We start from the raw sequence: 21,534 nt of genomic DNA, 5'->3' as shown, positions 1-21,534 counted from the left end.
AATAGTCTTTGGTGTACACATCAGTACGGCCTATTTGCACTACTGTTTAGTGGCAATGCAGTGTTTTATTCTATGCCTTTTTATTTTCGTATATTATTTCAATGAATACAATTTATTTATTCATAAAAACAAGATCTGGTCTTCAAATCTTTTTTCCAAATATAGGTCGTCTTACAATGGAGTTTGTGTTTATATTCGGACCAATACGGTACAGCGGGCGCTCACATGACGTTAAGCATTTCCTGGTGCATAATGTGACGCTTCAGAACCTAAAATCCCGTTTCTCCCCGTTGACACGACAACACATAACCGGCGTTTTCAGAAATCTCCACTTTGGCCGGAGTTTTTAGAAATGATCGTTTTCTGTGATAAGACAGGGCCTCGGACAGGGGGTGTTGCAGCACCCCCAGCACCCCTACTTCCCGCGGTACTGGGTGCAACTTACAGCTGAATGTAGTGCCATGTTGTTAAACGAAAACCTACGCTAGCCTGGCTCGCTCTCGCGCATCTCTGTTCGCGCTCGTGCATGATTGCGCGTCCAGGTACTTGGAATGGGTGGAGTCAGAGTCAGCGTTGAAGGAGAGGGGGTAGGACCATTTGAGTTGTGTATTTTCAAAATCTGCTGGCGTTTCGCAAATCGCATACCCAACCTTTAAGGACGCATCTTAGTAGAGCAGCACAGACATGATGATGTCTCTCTTAAAGGAGCAATGCGTTTATTTTGATGTTACCGAAGGACATTGTTTGCATACTTAACCCACTTTAAGTGTGATTGAATTCATTTCATTGACTGTAATGCACTTGTTAGATAAGTTTAAGAATAATTTCATTCAATTTAATGGTTAAAACATAAATATGTATACAAATAATTTAAATTATAAATGTTAAGCTAGAAACATGGTTTAAAAAGATAAATAATTAATTGTTTGATTAAATACTGTGACATATTGTAATTCAAGATTAGTATTTCATTCTTTGTGGTTTAAATACTAATTGTTCTAATAGGTGACAATTCATTTCATTATATTTATAAATATAACCTTGGTTTTTGGTTATACATTGTAATATAGATGTGTCAAATCCCATGTTTGATATAGAATAGTACCAGATAACTTACAATTCTGCACTATTTGTGCAGGTTGTTTTTTTTTGTTTGATCAAAGGAAGATTGCATCTACGATGGCGAGCTTTGCCCAATAGAACTGTGGATGGTGTGGATACGGAGTGGCCAGAGCTATAGAGAGAGAGAGTTGCGACACTTCCATTGGACTCCGTTGTAGCGCCTACTTCCGGAGTATGGAGCCTCGAATAGTTCCAAACAACCATTTTACGGCGGAGGAGACCGTTCATTTCCATTGCTGGCCGCCGAGTAACTTCTGAGGTAAATTGATTAAATAGCTACCTCTTTTGAATTGTCAACTGTCTATATTGTATCAGAGGCCCTTTATGATGCATATACTGATCTTTATTTGTAAATGCACAGCGTAATTATATATATATTTATCTTGGTAGACGACCGATTGCTGGCTAGTTTGTTAGCTCGATTTCACCATCTGTGAAGGTATCTCCGGGGGTAAATTGATTAAATAGCTACCTCTTTTGAATTGTCAACTGTCTATATTGTATCAGGACCTTTATGATGCATATATTGATATTTATTTGTATATGCACAGCGTAATTATATATATTTTTATCTTGGTAGACGACCGATTGCCTGCTAGTTTGTTAGCTCGACTTCACCACCTGTGAAGGTATCTCCGGGGGTACATTGATTAAATAGCTACCTCTTTTGAATTGTCAACCGTCTATATTGTATCAGGACCTTTTATGATGCATCTATTGATACTTATTTGTATATGGACAGCGTAATTATATATATTTTTATCTTGGTAGACGACCGATTGCCTGCTAGTTTGTTAGCTCGACTGCACAATGTGATGGTATCTACACCAACAATTACAAAGTTCAGTACTAGTGAATCTAACTTTTATTTAGTTAGTTATTTATGTTGGATTACTAGGATAATTTAGGTTGATTTAAGGACAGGTTTTATGATGCGATAGCTAGTAGAAATAACAGTGTTTGTTTAATTATATCCTGGAAAGGGTGATGTTCAGCACATGAAGCCCTACAGATGCCGCCGATTCACCAATGCTGATTATGATGGGCGGTCAATTTAACCTGTATGGCTTTTTCGTTTTAACTTCTTGTTGACTGAATTGTTTCTCTTTCTTAGTGCCAAATTGATTATCTTTCTTAGTGCCAAATTGATTCTTTTTTGTTTTGCAATAGCCCTCTCTGCTCTCCTTCTCATTAATTTTTCCTTTTCTAGTTGCCTTATTAGGTCCTCCACAGTCGCCCCATCAGTCCCTGGCAGTCTGGTCCCTGGAGCAGCTGGCCCTGGCAAAAGTTATTCCTTCACTGTTGACCCCTGACTGACTGGCCCTCGGCACACAAATCCCTGGATCACCTGCCCCTGGATCACCTGCCCCTGGCAATGTAACCTCTTGATTGCTCTCTCCGTCTCCTGTGATGTCCTTTTCAACGCTCTTGAAATCCACCTCAATTTCTCCCTCAATCTCTGTAATAATTACAAGGTAATGTTGCTGTTATATGTATTTTGCCTTTGCATTTGCAACTACTGTCATCTCCAATGTAATAAAATGAATTAAAGCAAAACATTTCTGTAATGTGAATTAAATCATCTGCCACAATCAGAAACCAATACAATTTATGAATGGATCTACCGGCAATTGTTAATTGGGTAGAAATGTGTCGATTATCTACATTGTGTGCAAATCCTCAGAGAATCCCTGCCTTCTGGTTGTTTTTTAAACTGAATGTACAAATATGAATTATGTAATCTCATTAGGAGTGTAGTCTATCCTTGAATTACATGAAATGGGGAATATTGTTAGCTGCATGGATCATACCGAAGTTTAATTTGGTGCAATATGTGTGGTCCGTTGCACTTGGTTCCGGAGGCACCCTCACAGAAGGGGGTTTCCTCCTCTTCGGTTTAGGGTGATGGATGAAAACTGTTGGGCCTGCATCGGGCCTCAACTTCAACATCCTATCTACTTTTGTGGCTTTGAATCTGTCATTTTCAAAGTGTACCTGTAGGTAGGCTTGTAAGATCAGTTTCCATTGCACTTCAAATATCATTGGAAAGTCATAATTCTCTACACTAAGAATTATTATGCCCTTTGAAATGCTAGCAAGTGATCTGAACATTACGTTACATCGTTTTTGACTGTTGCTGACTGTCAATAAGTTTTGACGGCTGACCATTGCCATCCATTTCTCCCTGCGCTCTTGGTCCTTGGGGAAGCCGTACATGTTATAACCCTTCTCGGACAGATTGGGGCATCCAAATGCTGCACAGCCAACCATGGTATGACCATTTATCTATAAAATGTTAGTTGTAACCAATGAACCATGACACCATTGAAGATCACAGAGCGGGTAACAACTGTTCCTCAACCACTTATGCCCCGACTTTTGAGAATAGGTTAGAGGTCAGAGTTCATGACCAAACGAGGATCCTCCCTCCTAAACCCATTTTGAATTTGCTCAGGGCTATTCTAAGTATTGTAACGGCATAAAGTATAGTATATTTGCAACGTTATATGTTAATGGTTTGCCCTAAGTATATAGTGTTCCCTGCTGTGTCCATTGTTGAATCTGTTCACACAATCGCAATCACTTGTTCTTGTCACACTAATTGTTTAATAAAAAAAATTACAATTTCATTCATCCAAGCGTAATGAGTTGTTATTCTTTAATATATTTGATACTTTGTGTGGCTTATATCTTTAAATGATCATGGTAGAACATCTTGAATACTTTGATTTCAACACAGATGTAAGGTAAAAGTTAAGGTTAGGCCAGTATGCTAACACGAATGTGAAGCTTTCCCTCCAAAACTTAAAAACGTATCTAAGTAATAGTACTTATAGATAGCTTTCAGTTGCCCCCCTACCGCTCTAAATGTAAAACTGACATTTACAAATATGCAATAATGCAATAACAGTCAGACAAATACTTGTATGTGATTTTTTCATGCATATTTACCATTTAATATTGAAATCTCTGCTGTCGTCCCATAGAATAACATTGAAATCGCGGCGTGTTTGGAACTATTGAGGCTTACATGAACCACGTGACAACCACGTGACCACCCTGTCGGCGAGATCATAGCGTGTCGCAACTCTCTCTCTCTATAGCTCTGGGCGTGGCCAGCCGTGAACACCACCATAGAAGACCCTTGTGAAGATCCATTCATAACAGATAAGACATAGAAATAGATACACACTAACCTACCCGGGTAGTAGTAAGAGAAACACACATATCCGGATATCCCCCCCTTGAACTCGACATTCCTCGACCGAACAACTCCTTCCCAAGGAGTACTGTAGCTGGGGAATCCAGCTACAAAGGACTTATTCTTTTGATTTTGTTTGTTTGTTTGTTATTTTCAAAATCTTTATTTTGTACCAAATGTAAATGTTTATGATGAAAGGCATTAAAATAGCTCATCTATTCAACCAACACCAACTCCCTTCGTGAGTCATTGGTGTTTAACTTCTTTAAGGACCTAGAGTGATGCTAGCATCCTATCTGCCCCATAAGACCACGGGTGCTACACTAACTTTACATTAAAAAGTATTTCTGCTCAATTTAAAGGCCCACTATGCAACTTTTTTAGCCAAAATTACATTAAGTATGCAGGTTGCGAGTTATGCTGATGGTTCTGCATCCATTTCTGGGTCGATTGGTGGGTGTGTCATTTACCCATGTCGCCTCTCCAGTGAAAAAGCGCATATGCAACTTGCTCTGTTCGGACCGACACAATCCGGATGTGACGCAGCGGAAGTATCCTCGAAAATGTAGTCAGATTGTAGTTTCGAAAATGCTTTACGGCACAGACACACACCCAAACATGGCACCGGCTAGATATAAACAGCCAGTTGCGAGGCAATTGTTGCATTCATCATGGATCAATCGACTGATAAGGGACCCAAGAAGCGACCGTCGGTGGAACAAAAGAAGAATGGACCAGAAAAGAGATCAGACACGAGTGAAAGGGGACTATGCAACTTTTTTGGCTTGATTTACCTTAATATAACAGGCTAAGAGTCATTGCGATGGTTCTATTATACATTTTTGTTCGATTGTTCGTTGTTTCGACTCACCCTTGCGCATCTTGGCGGAGAAAAGGAATATGTTTCTGCCGGCGACCCGCCGCCCACTCTCGCGGGAGTCTCGGGTCTCGCAAAGTAACGAATTGCTTTACGGCACAGACCCCCAAACAAGGAACCGGCTCGATATAAACACAAGTCACTAAGGGATTGTTATATTCATCATAGATCAGCCGACTAAAAAGAGACAGAGAAACCCAATGTCGGAGGAACAGAAGAAGAGAAAAGGGAGACTGACCGGCAGAGAGGCCAGACACGAGTAAACGTTGGGCAAGCTTTTCAGGAATAGCGTGAACTGAAAGAAAAAGAAGACTGCAAATCAGACGCCGACTCGGCCGTGTTGCTTTTGAAATTGAAAGTACCCTTGGGTGGCCTTTGTCTTCGTGGTATTCTTGATGTTGATAGTCTCTGTACAAATGTGTTTGCTCAACCATTTTGTTGTGAGCCCTGTAAAAATTGTTTTCTCGACCGTTTTGTTGTGAGCCCTGTATGTTTCTAGCTTGCTTGGTTGCAACCATGTAAACACCTTTGTTTCCATGGGTGTTTAGCTGTTCGTCTGTCTCGTCCCCCAGATACAGACTGAATCCCCGAATCCAGGTTCTTGTTTATTTAGATTATTATGTTGGCCAAACCTCTTACACTGATTGTTCTGTTCAACCTAAGATAAAACAATTATAATCTAGGATATAAATTCTCCCCGTCAACTATAAAAAAGGATGGATTTATGTTTATTGCAATACAAATACACCCTTTTAAAAATGTATAACCTTGCCTACACTTTATGAACATCTACTTCGGACATGGCTACACGCATTCGTCGGCTTCTTTGAAAACAAATGCACATGGCTCGCGTAGAAGTGCATGGGGAAGGGTCGTCAACGAGTTGTTACGACAGTGTTGTGAAATATCTACTACGAATCTGTAGGGGGCGCTGTGTAGAGAAATGTGCGTGCCAAAACCAAGAAAACAGCGAAGAAATGCCCGAAGTTGCATAGTGGGCCTTTAAAAGGTTGAATCTCCTCATGTTTGTATACAGCGCGCATGCTGTATGCTGCAGGCTTGATTTTTTTTTTTTTGGAGAACCAGCGTCTTGAATATATACTACAGTGTTTCTACAGCTCGATGCGTTTTCGCAATGAGTCCGTCTTAACGGAGATATTCCTGACACGCATCATAGGAAAATGGAGGGGAAAAGAACATTGGTCACCATTCCTTTTACTGTCCCCTAATTACTAGGTATTTACGTGGTGAATATATGGTGAACATAGTATATTATTGAGTAATTACCACTGGTAATAAGAAGGTAAATAACGAGGAAGTACTCAGGAAGTATAGGAAGTATAATTGTGTACTTCCTAGGAACGTAGGCAACCAATTCTTAGAAACAACACTTCTATTACCCATCAATTGAAGTTACAATTGTAGTTATCCAAGGTTTATGTTGGTAACAGCCCAGGTTTGATTATGTACTATCTAGAAATGAACATAGTACTTTCCAATATAGGCCTATTACTATTTCCTATTTAGTTATTATTTAGTTATATAGCTAAAACCATTTATAAAAGGTTCATTCGATTTACCTCAGAAACTACAGATTTTTTTTATTTAGGTTGAACAATTACAGCAATACTTACCTGGTAACAACCTCTGCAGGAACAGTTTTCCGCTAGTATCATGGTATATCTTCTTTAATACTGGGCAGGGGCGGATGGTGTAAAGGGGCGATTTTGTTCTCCCAACTGGGAGAACAATTTTTTATTTATTTTTTTCTATCACGGCAAAAGTAGTTTTCAGTGTTCTAGACTTATTATCTGTCATTGTCCAATCAGAATCGTCAGTTTCAAGTCACGTTTCAATGGTCCCGCCTCTTTTTGGGCGAATTCATCGACGTGGAAAATGGCCCAAGCCTTCTCCGTTGACTCTAATGTTAAAACATATTTTTTCGGGAATTGAGCCTTCAATGCATATTCAATGGGGATTTGGTACTCGCCCTAACGTGCTTGCGTCATACGTAACTGAGCAAAGAGCGCGAAGGGATATCTTCGATCAAGTCACTTCACTTGCTGATTTCAACATGGCTGCAAATGTGCGCAATTCCGTTTCGTCTCTCAAAGAAGTTTCTTTTAGTCGACGATCCAATTCATAAAAATTGGCATTAAAACAATCAGGACCTCCTAGACCAAAATTAATCATTAAACACATTTCTACAAAGGGGGGAAAGTCCTACACCCGAGGATTTTTAACAAATTGGTACGAGAAAAAAAGCTGGCTAGCAGGTTGTGAAGAAGCTAACGCAGTCTTCTGCTACCACTGCCTACTCTTCCACCCTGACACCCTGACGAAAGACAGCACTGTTTGGATATCGACTGGTGTGACAGATATGCACCATCTGTCTGAGAAAATCAAGAAGCATGAGATGTCAAAGATCCACATGGATAGCAGCTTGAGATTTGCGACTATTGGGAGAGTGAACATTGCCACTCAACTGGACGAGGGATACCGGCTAGCTGTCTGTCGCCACAACGATGAGGTGAGCAAGAACCGACGCATCCTCAACCGGCTCATCCAATGTGTGAAGTTTTGCGGAGTGTTCGAGTTGGCTTTGCGAGGCAAGGATGAGACGGAGGGCTCGACAAACCCAGGTATTTTTCTTGGATTGGTGAACTTCGTGGCAAAGTTGGATAAAGTTTTCGATGAACACCTGAAAAATGCCACGGTGTTCAAGGGCACATTCAAGACGGTGCAGAACGAGCTTTTGGAATGTATGCCAGCGGTCGGACGGGAAAGGATTGTGGAGGAGGTCAAGTCAGCTCGCTATCTGGCCATCCAAGCTGATGAAACTACGGACGTCTCCACGCAAACACAGCTGGTGCTTGTGCTTAGATACATTGATGACAACCATGCAGTGCAGGATAATTTTTTTGAGTTTATTCCCATCTCGGATTCAACGTCAGTTTCCATTGCCAGTGTGCTTTTGGAGAGACTGAACAAGCTTTTGAAAAAATGAAACTCGTTGCACAAGCTTACGATGGTGTGAGTGTGATGAGGGGAGAGAAGGCTGGTGTGCAGCAAAAGGTGCATGAACAATTTAAGTTTTCCCATTATGTGCATTGCTATGCACATCAGCTTAATTTGATCATGCAGCAAGCTACCTCCCGCATCAAGAAAGTCAACGTTTTCTTTTCCGATCTGAGCGGTATTGCGTCATTCTTTTCCCGGTCACCGAAACGGTGCAGCGTTCTGGACAAGATTGTTTCACGAAGACTGCCCAGAGCTTCATCTACAAGGTGGAATTTTAACAGCAGGATTGTCAACACTGTGTTCGAGAACCGAGATGACCTTGAATGTTTTGAAGCTATCAAGACGGGTTCACATGGTCCATTTGACCAGCTCAGCGTGAGAGAGGCATCTGGCTACGTGAGGATGCTACAGGACGAAGACTTCGTTTTTTTCCTGTTTTTTTCACAACATCATGCCCCATGTCGACATGCTGTACCAGAAGCTCCAGAAGAAGGACATTGATGCCGTCTTCATCAAAAGGGCCCTCGAGAGCTTCACAAGCCGTGTGCAGACCATTAGATAAGATAACATTTATATTATTTGATCCTTCTCGAAGCAAAGCTTTGTTATGAGAACATATGCATGAAAGGAGACTGTATTTGTGTTCTTTTTTATGATATTGTTCTTTTTTATAATATATTGCCAGTGGTGTAATCTAGCTTGCTTTACTCTGTGCTGGACATCCTGGTTAGGCGAGGCAAAGAAAGAGAGACGAGCAAAGTTTCAGTACAAGTAATGTAGTCTCTCTCTCTCGCTCTCACTCTCTCTCTCTTGCCTCTCTCTGTCCCCCAACCCCCCCCCTTCTCGTGAGGATGGACACTGGTTTACAGTGGCCCTCACACCCCCCCCTCCTTTCCCCTGAGGATGGACACTGGTTTACAGCGGCCCTCACCCCCCCCCCCCCCTTTCCCCTGAGGATGGACACTGGTTTACAGCGGCCCTCACAACCCCCCCCCTTTCCCCTGAGGATGGACACTGGGTTACAGCGGCCCTCACAACCCCCCCCCCCCCCTTCCCTGAGGATGGACACTTGGTTACAGCGGCCCTCACAACCCCGCACCACCACCCCACCCCTTTCAAGTGTATATTGTATATAGTTCTCTGCAAACCTATGGTGGCATCATGCCTTCAGTGTGTGTATTGTATATAGTTCTCTGCAAACCTATGGCGGCATCATGCCTTCAGTGTGTATATTGTATATAGTTCTCTGCGAACCGATGGTGACATCATGCCTTCAGTGTGTATATTGTATATAGTTCTCTGCGAACCGATGGTGACATCATGCCTTCAGTGTGTATATTGTATATAGTTCTCTGCAAACCTATGGCGGCATCATGCCTTCAGTGGTGTGTCTTGAACAACCACACATAAAAGGTTGCACATATATTGATATTTTATCGTATTTGTCTAAATGCATACATAACTGTAGATAGATTTATGAGTGAAGTTACCAACACAATAGATTGTCCGTAACACACTCACCCCTTTTAGAATCACATTCTCTCACTCTCACTCTCTCACAAACAAACATACAGATAGAGACAGTAAGAGAATGTTAACTTGTGTATACCGGTAATTCCCAATTATTATTGATGTATTTGCACTTTTAATCTTGCTGAATTCTGCAAGGCAAATAAATTAAGTAAAAACTTAGTTCCCGGCTCCATTCGTCTTTGTAAGGAAATGTTCTATTTTGTCTTTATTATTTTGTCAGAATGCACCAGAATGCTTCGTTTTTATATGAAAAACACAAAAAAATCTTCGGGGGGAGGAGGGCCCCAGACCCCCCTACAGGGGTTTGGTTTACAAACTTTCTGCCCCCCCTATAATAAAATTCACCAGCCACCACTGATACTGGGTACGAAGCCTTGTTTGTTTCCATGGTATTACCATGTTCTTACCATATCCTTTGCAATAGATAATTCCATTGTCCATACAGTTAACTTGAACTTGTACCATATATGTTCTGCAACATTAATAAGTAAAACATGACAATTTACCCAGTAAGTAAGCTGAAACTGTACTGTAAAAGGAAGCCTTGTTTGTTTCCATGGTATTACCAGGCTCTTACCATATAAGTTGTAACTGGTTATTCCCCTTTCCATGCAATCAACACAAACGTGCACCATATACATTCTGCAACGTCGTTCACCAGTAGTTAAGCACTTAAATTTTAGTTATAAAACCCCAAAACCACTGTTGATGAAAGGCATATTAAAATTAGACAAAAACAAAGGCGTATCTTTCAAACAATGCATTTCTCACAAACAGGCACTGAACACTGAAAAAATAGGACAAAAAAAAGAGCCGTCCACATCAACTTAATTTAAATGTTACTGATGGTGTTTTGATAAAACACATGACAGTGTTATGGCAATTTACCAAAATGCAGACTGCTTCAACCTCCACAATTTGAATAAGTGGGTGGCGAATGAAATGCAGCAATCTGCCTAGGGGAGCATCTTTGTGGTCATTCGCAAATCAATGCAGTTGTGCAACTGACCGACAAATACCTGGTCTAAGTGCACTAGCGGATAGCGCAGTTGGTGTTGGTATTTTAACGTACCATGGCAGGTCGGAACTGCAACATCAGCTTACACACCAGTAGGCTATACACATTACATACATGCAAACGATTTGCCTAATTAAAACATGATGATAAGATAAGATAAGATAAGATATAACTTTATTAATCCCCTGTAGGAGAAATTTGTTTGTTGCAGCAGCAGTGGAAGGACACAGGACAAAATAACAATGTAATAAATACAATAAATAAATACAAAGTGCTAATGCATAAATAGACACTTATAGTTAATAGGGACAAAAACAAGACAAACAGAACCAACATCAAGATGGGTGATGCATATACACATATATACGCATACCTAAACACACACACATGCATATGCAAACACATAGACATACACAAACACAATCATCATCAGGCACTGTTGAACAGCCTAATGGCTGCCGGCACAAAGGAGCACCTGAAGCGCTCCGTCTTGCACCTGGGGAACATCAACCTGTGACTGAAGGTGCTCCCCATCTGCCACAGCTCAGCATGGAGGGGATGGGAGGGGTTGCCCATGATGGACTTGAATTTGTCCCTCATCCTCCTCTCCACCACCACCTCCAGACTGTCCAGCTCAAGTCCCACAACAGAGCTGGCTTTCCTAACCAGCTTGTTGAGTCTGTTTGACTCCCCAGCCTTGATGCCTCCTCCCCAGCACGCCCCAGCAAAGAACAGCGTGCTGGCTACCACAGACAGATAAAATGTCCTTAGCAGCCTGCCACACACGTCAAACGACCTGAGCCTCCTGAGGAAGAAGAGTCTGCTCTGACTCTTCCGGTAGAGGGCCTCTGTGTTGTCAGACCAGTCCAGTTTATTGTTGATGTGTACTCCAAGGAACTTATACGAATCCACCGTCTCAATTTCAACCCCCTGGATGGTAATAGGGGTTGGGGGCTTCCTCTTCCGGCGGAAGTCCACCACCAGCTCCTTGGTCTTGCCGATGTTGAGTTGGAGGTGGTTCTCCTCAGACCATCTGACGAAGTCCTCCACCACACCTCTGTACTCGTCCTCCCTGTCCTCACTGATGCAGCCCACGATGGAGGAGTCATCTGAGAATTTCTGGAGATGGCAGGTTCCAGAGTTGAAGCTGAAGTCAGAGGTGTAGATGGTAAAGAGGAAGGGTGAAAGTACTGTTCCTTGGGGTGCGCCAGTGTTGCTCATCAACACATCTGACAGGCTGCTCTGCAGCCGCACGTACTGTGGCCTGCTGGAAAGGTAGTCACCAATCCAGGCCACCATATCAGGGTGTACCTGCATTGCTGAGAGCTTCTTCTCAAGCAGGGGAGGCTGGATGGTATTAAACGCACTGGAGAAGTCGAAGAACATGACTCTCACTGAGCTCCCCGGCTTCTCCAGGTGTGAGTAAGCCCTGTGCAGCAGGTAAATGATGGCGTCGTCCACGCTGAGTTGGGCCTGGTACGCGAACTGCAGTGGGTCCATGGAGTCACACACCTGGGGCCTGAGGTGCTGTAGAACCAGTCTTTTGAAGGTCTTCATGATGTGCGAGATCAGCACCACTGGCCTGTAGTCATTGGGAGAGCTAGGACGAGCTATCTTAGGCACCGGAGGTCTTCCACAACTGGGGCACCTTCTTTAGCCTCAGGGAGAGGTTGAAGAGGTGTTGGAACACACACGGATGATGTGTATTGTGAAAAAAATAAAATCCATAGGGGGTGCATGAATGAACACTGTAGTCTATGCCATGCGTTAAAATAATAATAATAATAATAATTCTAATAATAATAATAATAATAATAAAAAACTTACATACATTTACATGACGACTCACGGTTTCTGAAGTTGTAGAAGAAGCACTATTCTATGTGTGAGTGGGCCATATTATTTGGCCATAAACTGATCCATTTGAAGACTGAAATTCATGTGGTCCTTCATCTTTCTCAGCGGAGACTGCAAACGCACTGTCAAAATATCAACTTGTCAAGTTCTTAAACAACAGACCAGGAAGAATGCAGATATAGTCTTTCCTACAAATTTGTATCGGCAAATTTTCACGGTTGCAGCCCTTGATAACTTGGATCATAATCCCACATCACGCACTGCAAGCTCATCCTTCCATGGAACTGGGATTTCACTATTTCAGTTTCCTACATCAGAGAAGCCTGGGTTGCACCAAGAATGTCAGAAAATCAACTCAAAGAAATCAGGAGAAAGCAGCATAGTAGAACCCATCCTGCCTCATTCGTATACATCTGTACCACCTGTGGGCCAAAATCTTGTTACCCAACTTCCAGTTAAAGTTGTGCAGCAAGTGGTGAGAGGTTCATTCGATGCAGAAAGACAGCATGAAGAGGATGAATGGATGAATGCAGTAAATTACACCCTCTATGTTGATTCTGATTTAGAAAGTGGCACTCCAATAATGTGATCTTCATTCCATGCTGCTCGATCTGATGTTGTTGGACAGCCCTAAAAAAAGCATTGAGGCCCTCCTGCCGCTTTTTCATGACAAAGCAGCAACCCCAGAAATGATTCACCATGGAATGAACCTGCTGAAAAAAAACACTGAGCACCTCAACCCACAACAAGTCCCTGTGATGGTAGTGGAGCAACCCGTCTATGACCTTGCAAAAAAATAGCAGTGGACCTTCCCTGACATCTTCGGAGAAGACAAGTTTGTGGTGATGTTAGGTGGGCTCCACATTGAAATGGCTTTTTGGAGTACCATTGGAGATCTTCTGTGTGGATCTGGATGGCCTGAAGCCCTGAAAGAAGTCGGGCTAGTGAATTCAGGGGCAGCAGCCACATCATTTCTGGAGGCATCCAATTTGATGAGAACAAGATATGCCCATGGAGTTCCACAGCCTTCTAAAGCGAGCCTATGAGGGCAGTGGAACCGGGATGGTCCTTGAGGACTGGGCTGAGAGAGTTGCCCATAAGAGCCCAACATTCTCCTTCTGGCTGCTTGTGTACAAGTACCAACAGAGTATATTCATGTTAATACGAGTTAGGTTTGTTCCTCTTTTCTTTGCACTCGGGCATCATAACTATGCCCGGTGGCTTCCAGTGTTTATAAAGGACATCGACTGTCTCCCAGACAGTATCCGGGCAGAGTTTGAAAAGGGACATTGGACGGTAACTCGCAGCAATCAGCCTTTTTCAGCTATGCCGTTTGACCAAGCAAATGAGCAAGCCAACAAAAGGGTGAAAGGAGTGGGTGGCATAATTGGCCTCACAGAGAACCCGGACATGTTGGAACGCTGGATTGTGACTGACCCGGAAATCAGCCGTGTCCTGGAGGAGTTTACCACTGTAAATGACAGTGATGACTCTGAATGAAGTCCTCATTATGAGGAAGGATCAGCATCAAAGCAGCGTTTTCAACGTCACACCAAAGAACTGATGGAGCTGTTGCTCAGCAATGGGAATCCCTTTGAGGAGAGCAGTAAAGACCTGGTTACTTTAGATAACAATCTGTGCGAGTCTGCAGCCGCTGCAGCATTGGTCCTTAAAGTTGAGTCAATGGGACAGTCCAGAAAAGAATGTGCTGGACTCACATGACACAGGGATACATTTATTAAATAGCTACCTCTTTTGAATAGTCAACTTTCTATATTATATCAGCGGGCCTCTATGATGCATATACTGATCTTTATTTGTACGTGCACAGCATAATTATATATTTTATCTTGGTAAATGACAGATTATTCAAGGTCTTGTGGGATTATTTTCACTCTCCTGCAGGTGGTGGCTGCTGGTGCTGGCGGCGGCGGCTGCTGATGGTGGATGCTGCTGATGGTTGATGCTGATGGCGGTGGCTGGTGGCTTGAGCTGGCTGGTGCTGGCAAACACTGCTGCTGCAGGTCGCTGCTGTTAGAGGCGATGGCTGCTTGAGCTGTCTGTTGGTGGCGAAGGATGGTGGTGTCGACTTCGGCAGCTAGTGATGGCAACTTGTGCTGGCGACGGCTGTTGGTGGTGGCGACTGCTGGTGGTGGCGACTGCTGGAGGTGGCGGCGGCAACGGCTGCTGGCTCGGTTGTTGTTCTTCCTTTCGACCTGATGCACTTTGCTACCCTTAATCTCAGCCTGATGTATGTGGAATATTTTGTTTGTTTATTAATAACTTAAAATATTCCTTCCTGTTCCTTTACTTTGTAACTGCAACACAAGTTTACCTACGGGTACGAATAAAGTAACCTGAACCTTGTTCTTGTTTTTCAAATTAGATATACACGCACACCTGTTCACACATTTGTTCCAAACATGACTTACTTTGTTTTATTTGATACCCCCTGGCTCTACTTTGCTGTTCTTGTTCACACTTACTGTATGTCTGCTTCGTTGTTCTTAGTCATATTTGTTCGAACACGTTTCAACAAACCTCAGCCTGATATATGTGGAGAGGATTTTTTTCTAAACACTCAGCATCTCAAACACTTGACTCCTGGCTCCAGCTTTACATGCTGCAGGGCTCCAGACTGCGACCAAATGGTCGCATTTTGTGACCAAAATTTGAGAGTGTGCGACCGATTTTCCATCTGGTCGCTCATGTGCGACCAGTGAATCAACCCAGTCGCCAAGAAAAAACGTTGACGGTGTACGTTTCCATGAACACTGGAGACGTACTATTACAACGTAAAAACAGCGTGTTATACCTACAGTATCCACGCGTGCCGCTGTGGAGGCGGGTTTCGGGGTTTGGGTTTCACGGCTTTCGCGGCAAATTGTGGACACGATTGTTTAGGGGGGGGGGGGGGGTAGACTGTTGTTGACCGGGGAGGGGGGGGGGAGACACGTTTGTTGAGGGGGGGACGACGACACGATTGTAGGGGGGGGGGGGGGGGAACACGTTAGTTGAAGGGGGACGACGACGACGACACGTTTGTTGAGGGGGGGGGAGACACGTTTGTAGGGGGGGGGGGGGCATGCTCGACAACGAGAGTTGGTTTTTATTGAACGCTCGACAACGAGAGTTGGTTTTTATTGAACGAGACTTCAACACGGAACAGCTGCACGAAACGATGGTCACGTCACTCTCGGTGACGGTGTCGACAACAATGAACACACGAACAATGTTAATAGAACAACACACAACCACATAACATCCCGAACCCATCAACCCCACTTAATCCTAACAACAAAACAAGTTAACAAAAGCCCCATTTGTCAACTGACAACCCCAATTCCCAGAATCCCCCGCGGCTCCGGAACACGGCGTAGTTTATATTAATCTTTATTATCCGAATGGGAAATGCAATATTTTAGGACAGATACACCATTAAACGCGTTTCTAATGACATTTCTAGCGAGAAATGTACATTTTCCTTACATAATCTTCAGTCAGTGAATGTGTATGATCTTTATTAATCTTTATTATCTGAATGGGAAATGCAATATTTTAGGACCGATTCACCGTTAAACGTGTTTCTAATAACATTTCTAGCGAGAAATATACTTTTTACTTGCATAATCTTCAGTCAGTGATTGTGTCTGATCTTTAGTTTTATAGTTATTAGGATTTGATCGGATCGCTCGCATGTTTCAACGTCAGGTTGTTAGGCTGCTTTCGCTAAACTAGCAGCTCACATGCTTCCTGCGTTTGTGTTATTAAACTGTTACTTTATGTAACTTTTAATGATATCATCTTGTTAGAAACACGTATATCTGAGAGGCAACCCAGTCGCCAAAAGCATTCGTTGACAGTGTACGTTTCATGAACACTGGATTACGTCGCATTTCAACATAAAATAGCGTGTTATACACACACACACACACACACACACACACACACACACACGCACACGCACACGCTCACGCACACGCACAGACACAGACACAGACACAGACACACACACACACACACACACACACACACACACACACACACACACACACACACACACGCACACGGTGCATTTCGCTGCTAAAACAACAACAATAAAATATTCCCTCAAATATTATTACTAAAGAACCGTTTTCCAAAGAACGAAATGTAAACCAATGCATTCTGAATGGGAGTGTTTCTCCGATTTTTCCATGCTACACAGAACGAAATGTAAACCCATGCAAATAAAGACTTCATGGTCATAATCATTTAAATATCATTAATCTCCGTGTGTTGGGTGGTATTCTATTTTTTTCAACGGGGCTGCATCCAGTCACTTGACCGTCATGCTGCTATGGTGGTTGCTATCGACCGCCCCCTCTAATCCTTACATGGCTCTAAAAACCACGCGGCAAAGGAGCTGCCGTAAATTGTGTTGTTTTTGTCGTAAACTGGGGTCCGACGGTTAAAAAATAGACAGATATTCCGAGGTATCCTTAAAAGGCAGCGTGGATGTTTTTATTTTCTGCAGTTTAGACTTCTTCTATAACCTATTTTTGAAAGCAAAACACCAAGTTCATTGATTTAACGAGGCAGGGTTATTTGAAACAATTTATTCAATAAATATTTGTGAGAGGTCATTCCTTCTCCTGAGTTTGCTTCCTATTTATGTCTAGTGTACACCCCTACTGTCCAAAAGCATCCCCCCCCCTCCCCATATGGATTTGGAGAGTTGTTGCCACGTCCCAGTGGTGGAAGTATCATATAATAGAGGCGAGAACATTTAAGTAAACTGTACCTTGGGGTCTCTTATATATCAAAGGGGGTTTCAAAGGACGCATACGCTTCAACCTGTGGCTCCAGCCCTACAGGAAATGACTCAGCAAGTGCTCCATCTCGTTGCACCTGCACCCAGCGGCTCGCTTGCAAGATTTTGGCCTGAAGTTCTTCCCAGACCTATACCCTAACAGTCCAACATGCATATCTGAGAATCAGGCCTCTCTTCAATAATGACAAAATGTTATGAGAGAAATACAGATTCACTTTTTGTTATCTCATAAGCGGCGTGGTGCCGGCTCCTTTTGACCTTTTGACCCCAGACTTCAAAGACGTGGCCACATGCCAGCTGTGTCTACACACATTAAGCCACAAATGTACACCTCCATCCCGCAATAAATGGGGCCTAGAAACTAACCTCTGTCTTATGTACATTGACTGTACTGTTGGAGGTCACGCCCCTTTTCCGGCCTTTTCGAGATAGCTAGGGATGCTAAAATGTTTACACTCATTTCCCGGGGCCCCGAGAACGACATATCCAAGATTTGTAGTTCTAGCCCATAGAGAAAAAAAGTTTTCCCAAATGGACTGTCATTTGGACAAAGCCCCTTCAGAAGTGTTGATTCTGAAGCCCTGAAATTTGAATACCATATTCTAGGGCCTAACTGGGACCCCCGCACCGAAACTTGGCCCGGTCGGACCCCGAGTGCAGGAAGGGGGGGCCTGGACTTTCATAATCTTCGCTCGGTGAATGTAAAGGATGTTTGGTCGGATGTTATGACGAAGAATCATAATGTGAATGTGAATATTCTATTAATGTCTTGATATCATCTTTCGTCTCAACACTTCTGCTGCAGCCGCTTAAAGTCTCACTCCGAGAACCTTAAAATATGAATCAATCCATTAGAAGTATGAAAATATCTTCCCGGTCGTGCAACAGGGCAAACAAGGTGTCCTTTGACATCTACGTTTCGAGACGATTGCAACAGTGCCACACATGATCCTATTTGAATATGTTTCGGGGGGTAGTAATTAGCTGTCGATTTTGGAGGCCTTTATCAATAATGACCAGCTATAGATTTGCTTCCCGATGGAGATTTTTGACAAATTACATGTTAATTAGCATCTACACGTTAAGCTGAGTCCAATGAGATCAAGCTCGCCCTCTTGCTACACCGAGATCATGTCCTAGACCTAGGTGTACCATGTAAAATACATGTTACCATTAGCTAGAGTGTCATGCTTGGTGTCATTGGACTCAGCTCAACGTGTAGATGCTAAATAACATGTCATTTGTCACAATTTTTTATCGGGAAGCAAATCAATAGCTGCTCATTATTGATTAAGGCCTCCAATTTCGACAGCTAATTACTACCATTAAACATGTTCGAATATGCTCATGTGTGGCACCGTTGCAATCGCCTGGAAGTGTAGATGTTGAAGGACACCTTGTTCGTTCTCCTACACCACCGGGAAGATATTTACATGCTTCTGATTGACTAATGAATTGATTCAGCTATTCCCCCAGAAGTCTGGGGTCAAAAGGTCAAAAGGAGACGGCACCAGCCCCGTTGAAAAAAATAGAATACCACCCAACACACGGAGATTAATGATATTTAAATGATTATGACAATGAAGTCTTTATTTGCATGGGTTTACATTTCGTTCTGTGTAGCATGGAAAAATCGGAGAAACACTCCCATTCAGAATGCATTGGTTTACATTTCGTTCTTTGGAAAACGGTTCTTTAGTAATAATATTTGAGGGAATATTTTGTTGTTGTTGTTTTAGCAGCGAAATGCACCGTGTGCGTGTGTGTGTGTGTGTGTGTGTGTGTGTGTGTGTGTGTGTGTGTGTGTGTGTGTGTGTGTGTGTGTGTCTGTGTGTCTGTGTGTGTCTGTGCGTGCGTGCGTGTGCGTGTGTGTGTGTGTGTGTGTGTGTGTGTGTGTGTGTGTGCGTGTGTGTGTGTATAACACGCTATTTTATGTTGAAATGCGACGTAATCGAAACGTCAACGAAACGTACACTGTCAACGAATGCTTTTGGCGACTGGGTTGCCTCTCAGATATACGTGTTTCTAACAAGATGATATCATTAAAAGTTACATAAAGTAACAGTTTAATAACACAAACGCAGGAAGCACGTGAGCTGCTAGTTGAGCGAAAGCAGCCTAACAACCTGACGTTGAAACATGCGAGCGATCCGATCAAATCCTAATAACTATAAAACTAAAGATCAGACACAATCACTGACTGAAGATTATGCAAGTAAAAAGTATATTTCTCGCTAGAAATGTTATTAGAAACACGTTTAACGGTGAATCGGTCCTAAAATATTGCATTTCCCATTCAGATAATAAAGATTAATAAAGATCATACACATTCACTGACTGAAGATTATGTAAGGAAAATGTACATTTCTCGCTAGAAATGTCATTAGAAACGCGTTTAATGGTGTATCTGTCCTAAAATATTGCATTTCCCATTCGGATAATAAAGATTAATATAAACTACGCCGTGTTCCGGAGCCGCGGGGGATTCTGGGAATTGGGGTTGTCAGTTGACAAATGGGGCTTTTGTTAACTTGTTTTGTTGTTAGGATTAAGTGGGGTTGATGGGTTCGGGATGTTATGTGGTTGTGTGTTGTTCTATTAACATTGTTCGTGTGTTCATTGTTGTCGACACCGTCACCGAGAGTGACGTGACCATCGTTTCGTGCAGCTGTTCCGTGTTGAAGTCTCGTTCAATAAAAACCAACTCTCGTTGTCGAGCGTTCAATAAAAACCAACTCTCGTTGTCGAGCGTGCCCCCCCCCCCCCCCCCCCCCCACCTACAAACGTGTCTCCCCCCCCCCTCAACAAACGTGTCGTCGTCGTCGTCCCCCTTCAACTAACGTGTTCCCCTATGGCGAGTGGATAGTGCCAAACCTAAGGATTCCCTGGAAGAGGCGAAGGAGCAGCCTACCCTACGTCGCCGTGGGAACGTGTGAAATTTTGAATGGGATTGATTGGGACTGCAGACGAGAGACCAGCAGCGACGTCACGGCGACGGCATGGAAGATCCGTCCACCGGCGGCGGTGTCACGGCGACGTACATAAGGAAATTCAGACAAAATGTACGTCTACTCTCGACGTGTGGATAAGTTCGTCGCCACTAAGACGCCTGCTACCCTACGTCGCCGTGAGAACGCCTGAACTAGAGAGGCTATTTAAATATATTAAAGATTTGCGTGAGAATCTGTATTTCTCCAGCAAAAAGTCATCCGGATATAGCCGTGGTCTTATAAATCTCTCCCGGTGGATTGCACGAATAATTGGCGCTCCGGTATCAACAGGGCTCTCATCAAAAGGGCATGCCACTGTGAACACATGGAATCTGCGGTGAACGCAGCTTTAAATCCCCAAAACCGGGTTATGTTCCAAACTTAACCTGCACAAAACCTGGTCCGACCAGGTTTGATTCAGAGCATATGTTGCTATAGTAACTAACATACCGTGTTCATTTTGGAACGGAAACCCTAGGGTTACCGCAAACCCTGGGTTAATTTGCCCGGTTATGTGATAAAACCGGCTTTGTGGAATACCCCTTTGCCCTATGAAGTGACATCATGCCCATACAATCATCAAAACATTTTTGAGATGTTTTAAAACAGTTTTGGTCTTTTTGACACATAGAAACTTAACGTTTTTTATAAAATGTCATCAACTTATTCATCAACAAGTCATTGGATATATTAATACCAGAAAATAATGAAGAAAAAAATTATATATAGGCCTATATATAGACTGGGAATCGAACCCAAGTCCCAACGGCGGCGGTGTGCATATCCTCTCCACACAGCGGCGGCGTAGCTTCTCCACACGTTCATTTCATCCTTCTCCAGGGAATCCTGGCACTATCCACTCGCCATAGTTCCCCCCCCCCCCTACAATCGTGTCGTCCCCCCCCCCTCAACAAACGTGTCTCCCCCCCCCCTCCCCGGTCAACAACAGTCTACCTCCCCCCCCCCCCCCCCCCTAAACAATCGTGTCCACAATTTGCCGCGAAAGCCGTGAAATCCGAAACCCGAAACCCGCCTCCACAGCGGCACGCGTGGATACTGTAGGTATAACACGCTGTTTTTACGTTGTAATAGTACGTCTCC

The 21,534-nt window shown here is 43.2% G+C and overlaps 1 protein-coding gene and 1 long non-coding RNA gene across 6 annotated transcripts in view; one reads left to right on the top strand and one right to left on the bottom strand.

Annotated features, from left to right (window-relative positions):
* LOC132470481 (receptor-type tyrosine-protein phosphatase gamma-like) overlaps nucleotides 1–21,534 on the bottom strand; it is a 289,677-nt gene that overhangs the window by 76,839 nt on the left and 191,304 nt on the right. The window lies entirely within an intron of this gene.
* Nucleotides 1,875–3,756, top strand: LOC132470489 (uncharacterized). Its single transcript, XR_009528651.1, has 2 exons — nucleotides 1,875–2,183; nucleotides 2,333–3,756. It is a non-coding gene; the product is annotated as an uncharacterized LOC132470489 (long non-coding RNA).

The sequence above is a fragment of the Gadus macrocephalus genome, chromosome 13, assembly GCF_031168955.1.
Source record: "Gadus macrocephalus chromosome 13, ASM3116895v1".
NCBI lineage: Eukaryota > Metazoa > Chordata > Actinopteri > Gadiformes > Gadidae > Gadus > Gadus macrocephalus.
The sequence above is the reverse complement of the archived record's forward strand: the minus strand, read 5'-3'. Positions and strand labels throughout refer to the sequence as shown.